The 15,199-nt window shown below is 38.9% G+C and overlaps 1 protein-coding gene and 1 pseudogene across 1 annotated transcript in view; both read right to left on the bottom strand.

The window, feature by feature from the left end:
* The window catches only part of Mdga2 (MAM domain containing glycosylphosphatidylinositol anchor 2), a 702,900-nt gene that overhangs the window by 293,904 nt on the left and 393,797 nt on the right, over positions 1-15,199 (bottom strand). The window lies entirely within an intron of this gene.
* On the bottom strand, positions 14,247-14,622 carry LOC119819115 (annotated as a pseudogene).

Genomic DNA, 15,199 nt, shown 5'->3' with positions numbered 1-15,199 from the left:
CTTACTTAAACTAAATACTTCATTATTAGGAAAGTACTATAAACTAAGGTATGAAATAGAAAAATATTTTGCAATAAAAACAAAAACAGTACAATTATCCTGGTTGGACTTTAAAAGATGAATGACACAAGTTAACTTCTAAGGTAACAGAGCAAAGATTAATTTGTTGTTGTTTTTTTTAATTTTGAGAAAGGTTTCTCTGTAGCTCTGGAGCATGTCCTGGAACTAGCTCTTGTAGACCAGGTTGGCCTTGAACTCACAGAGATCTGCCTGCATCTGTCTCTGGAGTCCTACCTAGGATTAATGGCAAGTGCCACTACCGCCTGACTGACAGCAAAGGTTTAAAAACAAAAATAAACAAACAAATCTCATTACTTTCGTCTGAAGGACACATACACTCCAGTATTTTATTGAGTCTGGCCATACAAGCTGAGAGCTATTTATGCACAAAATGCATTGGACTTCAGGTAAAAAATACATCAATCTGATGTGCTTGTGTTTATATTTCTTCTGTTACCCAACCAGATTGTGTCTGCATTGTACACGCATTAGAAACAAGAAAATCTGTGGGGGAGGTAGCAGGGACAAGGTATCACTATGTAGCTCTGGTTGGTCCTAGAAGTTGCTTTGAAAACCATACTGGCTTTGAACTCACAGAGGTCCTTTTGTCTCTCCCTACTGAATGCTGGGATTAAAGACATAAACCACCATATTCAGTGAAACAAAAACATTTGCTGACACAAGTTTGCTCATTCGGTTGGACATGCTTTCAGTTAAAGATTAACAAACAGGCCGGGCGGTGGTGGTGCACGCCTTTAATCCCAGGACTCGGGAGGCAGAGGCAGGCGGATCTCTGTGATTTCGAGACCAGCCTGGTCTACAAGAGCTAGTTCCAGGACTGGCTCCAAAGCCACAGAGAAACCCTGTCTCGAAAAACAAACAAACAAACAAACAAACAAAAAAGACTAACAAACAGGAGAACCCACAGCTCCTTTTTCTGAGTCTATTGTCACCTCATTGGCTCCCCCTTCTGCCCTTTTATTCTTTCCTCTTTACTAATATTTTTTAATATTTATTTACTAATATTTTTCTTCTTTCTCCCTCCCTCTGCACCTCCCTTCCTTACTCCCACACACATACCAGTTCACAAACACAATAAAAATTTTCACTTTTCAGAGGGACTTGACAAAGGGACACACAGAGAACTGTTCCAGAGTCACTGAATATATTTGGTTCTGTTACCTATCCTTAAGGCACATCTGAGTCACAATAAAAAGAAAAGCAATGGGGGGGGGACTTATTTCATACTAATTTCAGTGTGGCAACCAAAGCAACTGACACTAGATGTGCTGCCATTTTTGCTCTTCATTATGTGGGATATAGATATTTGGGCACCATCCAAATAAGTTGCCAGAAGATATTTGTCTTCAAATATAAAATAGAAAAAAAGGCGGAGGATACAACATGGAAGTAGAGTTCTAACAGAGAATGCAGCAGGCAAAGGTTCAAAACAGAGTATTGTGTGGATAATGGAGAAAGGACAAACTCAGGTCAGTTTGAATTCTCAGTCACAGCATCAAAAAGAAATTAAGGTTGATCCTGAACAAATGAAACTTACGTCTTCCTTCTAGTCTCATAGATTGGCTGTCATGGCCACTTTGCTAGTTTTTGAAAGTGTCTGCACTACCGCCCCAGAAACAGCCAGGTTAACATGGACAACATGAATGAAGAGGCTTGTGCCCTTTGGGCTGAAGAGTTAGGTGCTCAGGACAGTACCGTGTGAATCTATTTCCTCCATGGACATGTACCCATTGCAGTTATTCATATAGGTGTAGAAATACACAAACATTGGCAAACCCAATAAGTAGTATGACAGATTGAATATAAAGCAAAGGATCCCAGGATGGCAAATTAACTTTGGCTATGTAAAAGTAAAGAAAGTCTCTACAGGACTGCCATGTCTGTATAACATTCTGAGTCATTATGGGTCTAATATTATTCATGGAATGATGATTTCATATAAATTATTGAGTATTTTTATTTCCTTCTTTCCTCAAGGGAATGAATTTTATCAACAGAAAATGGGGAAACATGTGTCTGATTAAGGAACTATCTAAAACAATTCTCTCCTGTATCCACAGTGGAAATCTGAGACATGCTCATGCAATTCAGTGGAGGAAATTTAGTACTGGGCCCATGGGTATGCACTGAGTTTTTCACTGTCTTGTTTGTGACAATGTACGTGGTTCAAGATTTCCTTAACAGAAGCTCAAATGTTTAGGAGTCTTTCACTCACAGAGATGATTCAAAATGTGTCAGTTGACATTTGCCCTAAAAGCTAGTATATCTGGTTTGGAGAATATGGGGAAGTTTTCAAATGAAGTGTTAGAGTCAAGTAACCTGGAAAATTTAAACATATTTGGAGCAGCTGTATTTGGCTACCATGACCTATGTGCACACTAGCCCCCATACATACATGTCTATGTACTGTTCTTTATGACCAGAGTTGTATATATAGTTAATATTTTCATGTTGGGGGAGGCTGCTTGTTCGTTTCCCGGAAGTCCTGACTCAAAATAATCACATAGAAACTATATTATTTAAATCACTATGTGATCAATCACTTAAGTATATTGCTAGCCAGGTCTTATATCTTAAATTAACCATTTTATTATTTTATATTCTGCATTAAAGTTTGTGGCATACCAGCAAGGTTCTGGCTCTCAGCTTGTGTTTTTCTCCTCTGGTGGCTACATGGTTTCTCATTGACTCTGCCCACTTTCTCCCAGCATTCAGTTTAATTTTCCCTTAGTTTTCTCACCTAGCTCTATTCTGCTAAGCCACTGGTCGAAACAACTTTATTCATCAATCAATAAAAGCAACACATATAGAGAAGGACTTCCCACATCACTTTCAAGTTTCAACTTTTCAACTTTCAAGTTCAGAATATTGTGAAGATCCATATGCAAACATATAGCAACTGCTTACTGGTTCTTTTATACATTGTTTTCTTTACAGATCAAATAAAACAAAATGGGATTATTCCATTCCAAGACAAAAAGACTTACTTTTTTCCAGATTACCCAAGGAAGGAAGGACAATATCTATGCTTGCTGCATCTACCCTGAACAACACTATTTATGCCTGGATGTCTTCTTCTTTTTAACCTTTGCAATTAACAGACAGACTGCAAAGAGGAAAGACCTCCAGGTGTAGAGCAGTCAGAGAGATGCAGTAGATCCATTTTAGTTTTCATTTTCAGACCCAAACAAAGGAAAATGAACTCACCTGTGATATGCCCACAGCAAGTGAATACCAAGGCAGAAAGACACAGATATTAATCATGGTGTAGAGCTCTCTAATATGCATAGAGACGCTATTCCAACTGAAAAGCAAGTGACTCCTTATGCCTTCTATAACATAGTGGAGAAAGCAAATACTGTAGCTATGGGGTTAGTGAGGATTCTGGATATGAAGTTTGAAATGTGTATACATACAGATATAAAGAATTTTGATAGTAATTAATAATATGAGCAAGACAATTTCAATATACCTAGTGATATTTTCTACCAATTGGGAGACAAATAATTACTTTTCTAAATCTTTGGGAAATATACAAAACACTAATAGTCACAGATCTTCATAATATGTTGTTTAGTTTATTGTAAAATAACAAACGGTATAGAATTATTATGTTACAGGATGTGTTTATTTATTCTTTGCAGTTGCTAAGTATCTCTCTTTTAACCAGGAATAATAATGCATACCTGCAATCCCATCACTTGGGCATTGGAGGTTCATGCCAGTGTCAATAAACAAAACACACACACATACATACATGTACAAACGAACACACACATGAATTAGAAAAAAAATGTGCCATGATGGAGGTAAAACATATGCCCGTATTAGCCATAACAATGGAGATTTCTAATAAGTCACCTAAAGAAAAAAGACTGATAGTATCTTTTATTAATGAACACTTTTTCCTGACCTGACCACCAGTATAGCCCTACATGTTCAAAGAGAATTGTTATCCATAGGTTTGTCATGCAACATCCTTGCCTGCCAGCCACCTGAAACGGTCACTGAAGCCTACTCAATCCTCTTTAACAGAGTAAATACAAAAATCTAGTGCCACCTTCTCTTAGCACTATTTAGAATGATGGTAGGGCCGCCATAGGAACAACAATGGCTGGCACAACAACTGACCTTTACACGTATGAAGCTTCTTATCACATATAAAACTCATCTAAACATTTTTACAGCAGAGTATCAAGGTGTGTGTTTTACCAATAACAACTGCTTCTATATTTGGCATCTTAACTAGTGCTCCATAGACAGTTATATTGAGATTAAGAACTGGATCTACAAATCCTAGAGTTAGAGCCCTCATGACCTCATATACTTCCTCCTGACAGTTCCAAATCATGCCATTCTACACAGTTCTGAGTTCATTGCAGTCATTCGGTGAGCATCTGCAGGTGAAGACAGCATCCTTCAATTCATTTTTGGTCACTGATACATATGTCAGAACTAGGAAGTTTTGGTTAGACATTTGGTTCTAATCTAAAGCCCAAGAAATAATGAAAGTAGTAGTTATTCTGACAGCTCCTCCTTCACAAGAGAAATCTAGCATTAATGGAGTTAATATTTAGAAAGCTGTAGAACACTGGCTCACAAGTATAAGTAGACAGAAACCATGTAAGCATCTGAATGGCAGAAGGTTTTAATGCATCCAATCTGGAAGAAAGCAAAACCAGAGCTCAGAGAAGGAGGAAGTTATACTAATTTTTTCTGGAGTATTGTTTTGGTGCTTCATTCAGGTGTTCTCTGAATAGCATTTACCAACCATGATGTATTATAAAATTATTTTCAATATATTATACTCATAGAAGACTTACTACTTCAATTAATTCGATTAGAGTATATTTGGCAGATAGAGTATATTTGGCAACATAATTAGGCTCAGTTGAATGTAACAGTAATTTTTTAGCCTCTAAAATAAATAACAGAATAAATTTCTTGACGTTGCTTTTAAGATAAGTACATTAGTAGTCACTTGCCAGCATGCTACATCTCAAAAGAGATAATGAGAAAAAAATTGAAAATATTTCCCATAGCTATAATTCCATTTTCTTATATTATATTTTGATGACTAAGATTACATTCTGGTAATAGATCTAAACATGACTTGAAGGAATATTTAAACAACAGTAATTCCTTTCAATGTTTTGAGACAAAGGTTTGATTAAATAAAAACAATGATAGACCAAGACATTTCAAACCCAAGTTCACTCAGAAGATGTAAGTCCTTGATTATCAACAAAAGTAAAGCCTATTTTCCCAGAAGTACTTTCAAAGTAGCTTCATCGTGTATGCATGTACCAAATAGATAACATTGAATCATCAAATAAAACGTTTTGACAAGCATTTGAGTTAATTCTTTTCCTACTCTATTCTGTTTCTCTCCCAACTCCACTATTCCCACAGCACCCAGTAACATTAATCTTGGAAAAATGAGGAATTGATTCCCCATTAAACAGAGGCTAACTAGTCTCTGGAGCCTCTTGACCTCTTGAGGAAGAAGAGGTTTGGGATCAGCACTTAAATTTTGTACAATAAAATAGCAGCTCAAAATAAGGCTGAACCCCACAATAAAACTGTAGTGTTGACATGGTGACTCAGAAAGGGCACAGATGAAGGTATTTGTGTTGCCCAGGCTATCCTAGGGCTATCCTATGGCATTGGCAGTTATCTCTTTAGAGAATCTCCACAAGCACTGTGACACTATGGCTCTCTGCCCAGTTTTCATAAGAAACTTTCCGAGTGAAAGAGATTTCCTAACATTCTCAGAACTATTGAATTGTTAAAGATATTACAACATACCATATTTTCCTAAGTTTTCCTGTCCTGGGGTGACTGGTGTTTTATATAAAATATAGGCTCCTATTCTTTCCTTCATTTCACATTAAATTTCTAAAATTCAATGAAAACTTCATTTATTGGCAGTCTGAAGTCATATGGGCAATTGAGAAACTAGTAAGTAGATTATATATTCCCTTCACTTTGATGATTACATGTTAAGTGTAAAATACATGCAAATAACTATGAAAACCACATCTTTGTGGAGTAAAGAGAAATGGTAAAATACAAGATACAGCTGGGAGACGTAAGTGTAGTTTAGCTGTAAATTTCATTTAGCTTTTATGAAATTGTTTATTCTATAGCATGTTCTCTCTCTCTCTCACACACACACACATGCACACACGTACACACGAGAAAGGGAGAGAGAGAGAAAGAGTGAGAAAGAGAGAGAAATTCATACACATAACTGCATCTAAAAATCTAAAATAAAATAACCACCTGGGGCTACAGAGATGGCTCCATGGCTAAAGTGCATTAAGACCTGAGTTTGTATCTCTAGCACCAAGCATGTCTGGACACACCTTTATGCCTATCACTGAGGGCTGAGTAAAAACAAAAGCATCTTGGGAGCTTTCTAAACACCCAGTCTACTGAGTGGCCAGTTTCAGACTCAATAAAAGACCATGTCTTCAAAAGTAAGACAGGAAGTTATGAGGAAGACAGCTGCTGTCAATCTTTGGAGTCTGAATATGCATAAACAGGTATAAGCAATGACCCCATGCATATAATCACATACAAATAAAATAGTTATATACAAAATAAGAAAAGTAAGTTATTAATTTTCAGCTTCTGATCCTAATATTACTGATTTCTTATATATGGGCATGTGTATCTGATACAATATTGACACTGTCTCACGGTTGTGTGTATATATGTATGTTAGGGAGGCATGCTCATTTGTCTCCTGCCTGCTCAGACCAGAATTCTCACACAAAAACTTTATTATTTGCAATATTGTTTTGACAGTACCTTAAGCATATTTCTAGCTAGCTCTTATATCCTAACCTAACCCATCTCCATTAATCTGTCTATCACCACATGGCTGTGGTTTACCAGCAAAGTTCTAGGACATCTGTCTCTGGGGGTGGCTATTCTTTCTATATATTTTTTCTAGCCTGGGTATATTCTATGAAACCATTGGCCAAAAGCAGTGTTTTTATTAACCAATGGCAATAAAACATTCACAGCATACAGAAGGGAATCCCACATCATATGATTATGTATATTAAAAGGTATATATATATATATATATATATTTCACTATGGACACACATATATAAATAGAGAACACTAAGCATTAGACTGATAAGGAAAACTTTCAAAATGGGATAGATTCCCACTTTTTTAATGACATCATAAGCTATTTAATTTACAAGATAAAAATTCACTTATCAACTGGAGATGGCTTTTAAGATAGGGATGGGTCTTGTGTCTACTTGCCCTCAGTGCTTTGACACTGTCTGGCTCAGTCCCTTGCAGAGCCTTTCTACATAGTCACAGTTTCTATGTATGTGTCCATATGTGTTTTGGTTATTTCTTGCTTAAAAGGCGATTTTTACGCCGAGATATTTTATGCTATTTGTGGCTATCGTGAAAGGGGAACTTGGGGGTGGGGTGGGATGGGGGAATGGGGGAATGGGGAGAGAAAAGTGTGAAGTGGAGGATGGGAAGAGCTTGGGGGAATAGGGTGGTTGGGATATAGGAAGGGTGGATATGGGAACAAGGAATTATATATCTTAATTAAGGGAGCCATTCTAGGGTTGGCAGAGACTTGACTCTAGATGGGTTCCCAGGTGTCCAGGAAGACGCCCCCAGCTAGTTCCTTGGGCAGCTGAGGAGAGGGTGCCAGAAATGTGCAGATCCTATTGCCATACTCATGAATATCTTGCATATCACCATAGAATCTTCACCTGGCGTTGGATGGAGAAAATGACAAAGCCCCACATAGGAGCACCGGACTGAGCTCCCAAGGTCCTGATGAGGAGCAAAAGGAGGGAGATCATGAGCAAGGAAGTCAGGACCGTGAGGAGTGCATTCAGCCATTGAGACGGTGGGACAGATCTAACGGGAGACCATCAAGTCCAGTTGGAATGGGACTGATGGAACAGGGAACCAAACCGGACTCTCTGAATGTGGCTGACGGTGGAGGAGGACTGAGAAACCAAGGACAACGGCGATGAACTTGAACTCTACAGCATGGTCAGGCTCACTGTGAGCCTTGTCAGTTTGGTTGCTCACCTTCCTGGACTTAGGGGGAGTTGGGAGGACCTTGGACTTAACATAGTGAAGGGAACCCTGATGGCTCTTTGGCTTGGAGAGGGAGGGAGTGGGGGTATGGGTGGAAGGGAAGGGAGGGAAGGGGGAGGAGGAGGGGAGGAGATGGAAATTTTTAATAAAAAATGAGAAAAAAAGGAAAAAAAGGCGATTTTTACTGGTGTCTTTCATCCCTAGTGGCTTTAACAATCTTTCTACCTTCTCTTTCACTTAGAAAGGAAAATTAGCTTTTTCCAACAGTGACTCACCAGGTATACAAACCACACTTAAGGCCCTATGCCCAACGGTAGATAGTGAACACAAAATAAACTAAATGACATTTTTGGAAAGTATATTCTTACAGTGCTTTGTTTGGCATTTTTCCCTCTTACAGATCATTTGCTTACATGTTATGGTTTCTGTTTTGTTTTTATGGGTTTTCTCTGAATGTGAATTTGGGCGCCTCAGCATCGCTGTGTGTGTTTTTTCTGCTTTGTTTTTATGGGTTTTATCTGTGTGTGGATTTGTGTGTCTCAGCATCTGTGTGTGTTTCTTGTGTTTTCTCCTTTGCTCCTTTTAAAATGCTCATTTATTTGTTTTCATCTTCATTTACCTTACCATTCTCATTATTATTTTAAATGTCTTTTTGTATTCTATTGATGGCTAGAAGTGTCTGCATTGGGGTGAGTGGGGTGTGTGTGGAGGATCTGAGAAGAGCTGGCGAATGGGAACTGTAATCAGAATACAGGGCATGGAAAAAAATCTACTTTCAATAAAACAAAATAATTAAAAAGCTTTAAATGCAGTTATGAAAAAGCAAATGTGTTTTTTGCTTTAGAGACTACATTTCAGTGAAAATTGAACTACCACATGAAGGTGAACTAAATGGCTTTCTCTTGAATTGAGAAATTTATTAAAAGTACCAATCACATCATGTAAACAGTGGCACTTGTCAAGTGTGTTATGGAAAACATGACAAGCAGCTGTAGTACGAGAGTGAGTGAGGGGATTAGACAGAGCAGACACAGTAGTTTGTTTTAGTATTTTCTGTAATGGTTCTGTGTGAGAGGGACCTTGGATGGTGAGAGGGTGAGAGGCCAGAGGCCTCACAGCGGGGTAGTTGGTGAGAAACAAATGCTATAGGCATACAGAACTCCTGGAGAGTTTACTGAGAAGAGAGGGGGAGGAAGGAAGGAAGGGAGGAAGAGAGAGACAGAGAGAGAGAGAAAGAGAGAAAGAGAGAGAGAGAGAGGAGAGAGAGAGAGAGAGAGAGAGAGAGAGAGAGAGAGAGAGAGAGAGAGAGAGAGACAGAGGAGCAAAAAACTGGTTACCTCTTCAGAACAACAGTAGGAAAGGAGAACAGGAATCGTTGGAGCTTGTATCTTAAGGGGACCTTTTGCAGCTGCATACAGAATACACAAGTAATAGCAATCATAGGACCTTGGGCTGACCGGGGTACTGCCTGAGTGCATCCTGCCAGGTGACAGACCAGCATAATGCCTGAATCCTAATATAGTCAATAAAAAGAGAGGATCCTGACTGGTCCTCCCTTCACTTTTTATATCTGTTAGGTTTCAAACCTGGCACAAAGCTCAGGTGCCTATTAACATATCAAAACAGAACCAGGTTCTTCCAGCATCTCTTGATTCCTACCTGTTGCAGGGTCCGCCTGACTGGCATACCTTGTCCCCTGCTCTGAACTCTTCAGCCCAGGTATCCGACTGGGCTTTCTTCCCCCAGTTCCTTTGGCCCCCATACAACTCAGCCATTTTGGCTTTGCCAGTCTCCTGACCCAAGCAAGCCACACTTGGCCAGATGCTCCTCTCTGGTCGCTTCCTCTCTCTCTCCTGACATGGCCTAGCTCACTCTGGCCCATGCTCACTCTGGACTCTCCCAGATGTTTCTGCCTCTGCCCCTGGCTTTGCTTTCCCCCCTATCTACAATACACCTTCTCCTCCCCTTAGGAGCAGTCAAGTCTTCCTTATTCATTCATTCATTCATTCATTCTCATTCGTTCACTGTGTAGCAGTCAAATGGACTTTACATTTTCTCATTTAACATGATCAATATAAATGCCATAATCTACATAAAATATCAAAATGGACTCCTTCATGTTAATACTATGAAACTTGTGTTTATGACAGGCAATTAAAATCTTTTTATTTTCCCCACATTGGGAGACTTCTATGCAAACATTTCATTCTTCCTCACCCAGTAAACCTTTGTTTACACAAAGGTCCACTGCTCTGTTCTAGAATTTGTTACTCTGGAGTACCACAGTCCAGAAACTGCATGCTTAATCAGACTAGCCAACTGTATAAGGTTGTGAGGTCAGTCCCCAGCCAACAGAGAAAAGATATAGCTGCCACCTGAGTTAGAATCAAAACCAAATTCACATTCTGTCTTTGTGTGTTCGTCTCCAAAGCACACCCTCTTGATCAAAAGTAAAGTTTGCCCTCCCCAGACACCTCAGTTGGAGTGGTGGTTCCTTTCTTTTCAATACTGAACATATTTCTGATATCTAAAATGATGATTTTTAACAATACATAATGATAAAAGTTGCTGCTACCAATGGAATGTATTTCACCAAAATTCATACAGAAAGCTAAGTCTCTGTGAGACATTTGGAAGCACTGCCTCTGAGAGTTAATTAGATCATAAAGGTGGAACCCTCAGATACTGGTTTAGAAGTCTTAGAGGAAGAATGTGTGCTTGTTTCTCATCTCCCTCTGGGCCAGCTCTCAGACCCAGGCTCTTTATTTTGTAGTACATATGGGTACATTTGAATCTGAGAACTCTTTAGAATTTGTACAACTGAGTAATCTTGTGCAAGAAAATTTCCAAGACTAAATAATAAATCTCAAAGAATTTTCCCAGAATATATTACAGAGTTGTGAATAAGCCCAGCAGTTTCAGAAACAGAGGTGCTAGGAGCTTTGTGTTTGTTTTGTTTTTTAGTCTTATGAGGCTCTTTGGATACAAACAGGGAAAAGAGAGAAAAGGTGGAATGTACCAAAACAACTGTGCTGGCTTGAATTGATTATACCTCTCATTGATCAAGTCTGACTCCATGATAACAAACAGAAAATATCAAAGAGACCAGAGGGTTGTTTCATACCACAGAATGTTGCTACTTGTTGATATGATTTTCATCTTAAAATGTGTTAATTATTAATAAAATGCTTGCTTATTAAATGCTTCAAAGAACTAAGAATTTCTTTTTTATTTTTTTAACCCAGGCATTATAGTCAGCCATGATTTTGCTGATGAATCTATTTACATTTATAAAGACATAAAAGAAAGTTCCTGAAAGGGACATTGTATGTGACAGACTTGGCTGCCACCAACCAAAGGCTGTGCTGTCAGATGCCTCTGAGCCCTGTAACAGAGCTTTCCCTCTTTGCTTTAATCTCACCACTTAAGGTGCCCACTGATGTATATGAGAAGCACCTTAATTTATGACTTTCTCTGTGTTTCTGCTAAAACAATGAACTGTTACCACTTTAGAAAGTGAATTCAGAACAAGCTAAATCCGCGTTTCTGAGCAATTGTTGCTCATATTTTCCTTCAGAGTAAATCATATTTTTCATTTTTTACTTTTAATTTTTTATTTTTTCTTGAGTGTTCTGTTTTCCCATTCACAAAGAACTCCTTAGATATTTGGATGAAGAAGCCCTTAAAGAGATCGGGAAAGGTGAAGTGATTAGTTTTTTTTTATTCAGTGTGGCTAGGTTTGGTTATTTCTTTAGCCAGATACCAGGACTTAGAAATCGTTTCTGAATGGTATTAATTCTTAGCCAACAGACACTGAGAGACACAGACTTCAATGTCAGGGGAATGGTCTTCACCTAGATGAAGATGAAGGCTTTGAGTGTCCAGAAGAACATGGTTGTCTCCCTAATACTTCAATGGAGAACAGAACGTGGATCAGCAGTCTACTGTTTTGTGGAATCTAGACAAGCCTGCTACAAAACACTTACCAGGCGGGCCAGCTTGACAAACTGCTAGTTCTACAACAGCCCCCAAAATGATAGTGTCCTAAACAGGACTCTGCAAAAGTAAGAGGATTGCTGTTGGGTAAGCAGAAGCTCAAGAGTATGTTTCTGTTTATCAGAAAAGCCACTGCCTCCCTTTTCCAAGCCCTAAATCAAGTACTTCAGGCAAGGATGTTCAGATCTCAGTTAATCTGAACAGCCTATATCAGAAAGCCAATTCCCATCCTCCCACTCCCCAACCCCCACCACCACTGACTGACTGTCATAAGATTCATTTGCTTTTCTGCCGTGTTCTGTTCTCTCTGCTCTCCAACAAATAGCCATGGCAGTTTGGTCCTCAAATAACCCTTTCTTTCTGCCCATGGCGATTTCCAGTTCAGTGGTTTCGCTGTTTCACTGCACCATTGCTTATAATAATGTCGGACTTGCTGACTCCCACAGAATGAAAGCCAAGGAGGCAAGCATATTTCTTTCCCTTTATGCATATATGCATATCTATTTAAAAACTGAAAATATTCCTCATTTGATTTTCAAGTAAGACAGAGAACTTGGTCTATATAATTATTTTACTTCTTAATTTACACTAATAATTATGACTATGTATCCTTGAATACAATTAGGCATCATGATTCCTTTCTATGTCACAATCATAAAGCTAAAATAGCTGTTTTTTAAAAAGAAGGCAAAATATTTAAGCTTATTCTTGTGGGACTCAGACAGCTTGGCCACGTGGGTCCGTAACAACTTGGCCACACTGTTTCCATGACACTTAATAAAAAACCAGCTAAAAAGTAGGCCTGAGTTAAAGTTTACTGGCAGGCAACACTGGGTTCTGGGGAAAGCCATAAACTGATACCACCAGGGAGGGCCAGCATCTAAAGGAAAGTACCCGACATTCTAAACATTAAATAAGATTAGATAAGATCAATAGATGCCACATATTCCCATTTGGAAAAGACCCCTAGATAAATGTCAGCCAATTAGGGTCCTGGATCATGAAAATCCCCTCACCTGAACCTCTACTATGATTAAAAACCCTACAGCAACTGGACTGGGCTGGGCACACTCTAGTCTCAACTGCAGTGTAGGATGGAGAATCCAAGCTTAAGTTTGAATGAAGGCTCTTTGCTTTTACACACAAGTGCAAACTTCATGATGGCTTTTGGAGAACCCCATGATCTGGGCATTGCAATTTTCTTTTGAAAAAAATGATCATCTTTTTATTTTATTCATTATTTGTGTGTGTGCATGTGTGTGTGTGTGCGCGTGTGTGTGTGTGTGTATGTGTGTGTGTGTGTGTGTGTGTGTGTAAGTACATGGGGACTCAGGAACAAACACAGGTCACCAGACTGACTGGGCAGGCTCTTTTTCCCATTGGCATCTCACCTGCCTCATCAAATAAACTTTGTACTTCCTTCCACCTTGGAGGAACTTGAATAAGACGGAATGTAAAGGGAGCGAAACAACAGGGAGTTTTAAAACAAAATGTTCACATGGAAGTAAAATAAGGGTGTTCTAAAAAGAGGTGAAACACTACATCCTATAGAGAAGCCAATTAAGATAAGAAAACAAAGAACTCCTGAAGTCCCTAAGTTTGACTATATTCACTAAGCTCCTCTAGCCCCAAGAATGTATAAGCATTAAAGATAAACTATCTTAAAACTAAAACCTTCCTTTTCACTTAGACAGAAAAGGGGAGGTGATGTGGGATTCCCCTCTAAAGCTGTGAATACCATTGGTTAATAAAGAAGCTGTTTTGGACCTGTGATAGGGCAGAACAGATATAGGTGGGGAAAACTAAACTGAATGCTGGGAGAAAGAAGGCAGAGTCAAGGAGAAGCCATGGAGCCCAACCAGAGACAGACATACTGAAACGTTGCGGGGAAGGTATAGCCTCATGGCAATACACATATTAATATAAATGGTTTAAATTAAGATGTAAAACCTAACCAATGAAGATCTGGAGCTAATAGGCCAAGCAGTGATTTAAATAATATATAAATAAAAAAGAGAGCTGAGGGTCACTACCAGGCAAGCTTTTTTTTCCTATGAGCCAAAGGTTTTATTTACTCATTTCTTGCATTTGAAGTGCTCTTTAATGACATCCTTGGCCTTAAATTCTTTGCCATATTTAACTATTATACAACTGCAACCAACCACTTCCTGTGGTTACCCCTCTAGATCAATTTCACAAAAGCTCTAATTTCTAGTTGCCATCAACCTTAATTAGGTTGATTTGTTGCTCAGCACAAAGTGTCTCCACAAACTTGATATTCCTAGGCTCATCACAATTTGATGCAAGCACACAAAGATGGGTCTGACTCCTGTCTAAGGCTTTGACATCTTCACGTGTGCCATATGCTAGGTCATCATAGATGACAGCGGTCTTCAGCATCTCTTGTAGAGCAATATTGACAACCATTACATTTCTAGCAGCAATGGCTTCCTTGGCCTTGGCAGTGGATCACAGGTGAGGCTGAATCTTGAAAGCACCCAAGCCTCTGCTTCCTTGAATCCCAGCAGTATCCAGAAAAACAGAAGCTGATTTTTTTTTAAAAGAATCTCAGACAGGCTGCTTTCTGCAAGTGAAGAAAACAGAAACCCACCAAAAGGCCTAAAAGAAACAAAGAACAGCCAAGCTCACTAGAAGAGACTCAGAGCAAATGAAACAGGCAAAAAGGACACTGTCCTAACCTGATGATCTTTCTGGAGGCTGTGCAATGTACTCCAGGTTTCCAGCTTTTGTGAATGTCACCTGCTGTGGTATGTTTTTAGCGCAGCTGTGATTGAGCCATTTCTGCTCCTGTAAGTGACCCTTAACTCATATTCCTGTAAATAATGCCAATATAACTCACTGATTCACAAGTAGGATTATAGATGTAGTCATACATTGGTCTGCCATGGGCTCCCTATCTTGCTTGACAACACATCTGCTTACATTTTGTCAGAAATAGTGTAACACAATAAAGTTTTGCTCTGAAATATGATACTTTCAAACCCCATATTTTCAAGGGCTATGCTCA

The sequence above is a fragment of the Arvicola amphibius genome, chromosome 7 (genome assembly GCF_903992535.2).
Source record: "Arvicola amphibius chromosome 7, mArvAmp1.2, whole genome shotgun sequence".
NCBI lineage: Eukaryota > Metazoa > Chordata > Mammalia > Rodentia > Cricetidae > Arvicola > Arvicola amphibius.
The sequence above is the reverse complement of the archived record's forward strand: the minus strand, read 5'-3'. Positions and strand labels throughout refer to the sequence as shown.